The sequence below is a fragment of the Arachis hypogaea genome, chromosome 19 (assembly GCF_003086295.3).
Source record: "Arachis hypogaea cultivar Tifrunner chromosome 19, arahy.Tifrunner.gnm2.J5K5, whole genome shotgun sequence".
Taxonomy (NCBI): domain Eukaryota; kingdom Viridiplantae; phylum Streptophyta; class Magnoliopsida; order Fabales; family Fabaceae; genus Arachis; species Arachis hypogaea.
This window is the reverse complement of record NC_092054.1, coordinates 105,427,796-105,430,696: the sequence shown is the minus strand read 5'-3', so window position 1 is coordinate 105,430,696 and position 2,901 is coordinate 105,427,796. Positions and strand designations below refer to the sequence as shown.

Genomic DNA, 2,901 nt, shown 5'->3' with positions numbered 1-2,901 from the left:
GGCATGCGTCTATAAGCAAAAACTCCATATGGACAAACAAATGATGTTTTTTCTTGATCTCTAGGATCAACTACTATCTGATTATAGCCTGAGTATCCATCCAGAAAGCAATAGTAAGCATGTCCTGCAAGCCTTTCAAGCATCTGATCCATGAATGGGAGTGGGAAATGATCTTTTCTGGTGGCTTCATTGAGTTTCCTGTAGTCTATGCACATCCTCCACCCAGTGACAGTTCTTGTGGGTATGAGTTCGTTCCTCTCATTTGGCACCACAGTTATGCCACCTTTCTTGGGAACTACATGGATGGGACTAACCCATGGGCTATCAGAAATGGGGTAGATTACCCCTGCCTGCCATAACTTCATGACCTCCTTTTGTACCACTTCTTTCATGACGGGATTCAATCTTCTCTGAGCTTGAATGGAGGGTCTAGCATCCTCTTCTAACAGGATTTTATGCATGCATATGGATGAACTTATCCCCTTCAAATCAGCTAGGGTCCATCCAATGGCATCTTGATGAGTTTGTAGCACCTTGATCAATTCTTCTTCTTGTTCTTGGTTCAGGGCAGAGCTAATGATAACAGGATGGCTCTCATCACTACCCAAGTATGCATACTTGGGATTAGGGGGCAATGCTTTGAGCTCAGGTTTTGGTGCTTCCTTCTCTTCTTTCACTCTCTCTGGCATGCTTGGCATGGTTGTTTCAGCAGCGTTGATGTCACTAACTTCAATATCCTTGGTGAACTCCTCCTCTGCCACTTCCTTTGTTGTTTCCTCAAAGGTTTCTTGTATTGCAATGTCCACTACATCCACCCTCATGCATTCCTTTAGTGATTCTGATGGATAGCTCATTGCCTTGAATACGTTAAACACCAATTTCTCGTCATGTAGTCTAAGAGTGAGTTCACCCTTTTGTACATCTATGATGGCTCCAGCAGTAGCCAGGAAGGGTCTTCCCAGAATTATTGAAGCTTTGGCTTCTTCCTCCATATCTAACACCACAAAATCAGCAGGAAATATAAAATCTCCCACTTTCACCAACAAATCCTCAACTATCCCATGAGGGAATTTAAAAGTTCGATCTACCAATTGGAGGGCCATTCTTGTTGGTTTGGTTTCCTCAATCTTCATTCTTCTCATCATTGTTAGAGACATCAAATTGATACTGGCCCCTAAGTCACACAAGGCCTTCTCCACCATGACTTCTCCTATGATGCAGGGGATTTGGAAACTGCCTGGATCCTTCAATTTCTGAGGTAATTTGTGCTGAATGATGGCACTGCATTCTTCAGTTAACAACACAGTTTCCTCATTTCTCCAGCTTCTCTTCTTGGTCATTAATTCCTTTAAGAATTTTGCATAGAGTGGCATTTGCTCTATTGCCTCAGCAAACGGAATGTTGATTTGAAGCTTCTTGAAAATCTCCAAGAATCTGGAGAATTGGCCATCCTTTTCACTTTTCATCAAACGTTGAGGATATGGTGCTTTAGGTGTATAAGGCTTCATGACCTCTTTTTCTTTTTCTTTTGTTGCAGACGATGTAAAAGATTGTCCTTGTTCCTTGTCTCTCACATTTTCCTTTGCTTCATCCTCTGTGGTTTCCTTTGAGATCTCCTTTAGATTCTTTCCACTTCTGAGGGTTATGGCCTTACATTCTTCCCTTGCAATAGCCTTGGCAGCATGAGAAACGCTTGGCCCAGGGGTTTGCTTAGACAAATACACAATTTGATTTTCTAGCTTCTGGATGGCAGCTCCTTGGTTTTGCAGGTTAGAGTTTACTTCTTCCTTAAAGGCTTTCAATTCGGTTATGTCTTGACTCATGGTTGCTAGCATTCCTTCTATCCTGTTTAATTGATGTTGAAATTGTTGGTTCGGATTAGGTTGGGTAGGTTGATTATTTTGGCCATGATATGATGGTTGGGAGTAAGTGTTTTGTGTGGCTTGGTATGATCTTTGGTTGGAGTTTTGGTATGTGGAATTGTTATGTTGGTTATGGTTGTAAGGTTTGTGGTTTTGTGGTTGGGTTTGTTGGTTCCCCCACCCAAAGTTTGGGTGGTTTTTCCATCCTGGGTTGTAAGTGTTGGAATGTGGATCATATGATTGCCTTTGTTGGTTTCCTACATAGTTGGCCTCTTCCCAATCACCTCCTTCAGTGCTTACTTCCTCTTGATCTTGTGTGTGTATTGCAGCCACTTGCTTTGTTTCTAATTTCCTGGTGAGCTCTGCTAGTTGCTTGGCAAACACCTTGTTTTGGGCTAAAATTGTATCAACATGGCTCAGCTCCATGACTCCCTTAGTGTTGTGTCTCTCTGAAGCATAGTAGTGCTCATTCTCAGCCACTGTCTCAATCACTTCAATGGCTTCTTCCACAGTCTTTTTCCTGTTCAATGAACCTCCTGATGAATGGTCTACAGCCTTCCTTGATTCATAAGAAAGTCCATCATAGAAAATATGCAATTGCACCCAGTCATGGAACATGTCTGGTGGGCATTTCCTTGTCAAATCCTTGAATCTCTCCCATGCCTCGTAGAGAGTTTCACCATCTTGTTGTCTAAACGTCTGAACCTCAGATAGAAGCCTATTGACCTTTTGTGGGGGGTAGAAACGTGCCAGAAACTTGCTTTCCACCTCATCCCAGGTTGTTAGGCTCCCCCTTGGGAATGATTCCAGCCACTTAGCTGCCTTGTCCCTAAGTGAAAATGGGAACAAGAGCAGTTTATAGGTATCTTCCTGGACTCCATTGGACTTCACAGTGTCGCAAATTCTCAGGAATTTTGTGAGATGTTGGTTTGGATCTTCATTAGCACTCCCACCAAATGAACAATGATTCTCCACAAGTGATATTAGCTGTGGTTTGAGTTCAAAATTGTTGGCCTGAATGGGTGGTTTCTGAATGCTG

At 42.7% G+C, this 2,901-nt stretch overlaps 1 non-coding gene across 1 annotated transcript; it reads left to right on the top strand.

Annotated features, from left to right (window-relative positions):
- Nucleotides 1-2,478: 2,478 nt before the first annotated feature.
- LOC112780262 (small nucleolar RNA R71) lies at nt 2,479-2,582 on the top strand. Its single transcript, XR_003191111.1, has one exon. It is a non-coding gene; the product is annotated as a small nucleolar RNA R71 (small nucleolar RNA).
- The last annotated feature ends 319 nt before the right edge of the window (nt 2,583-2,901 follow it).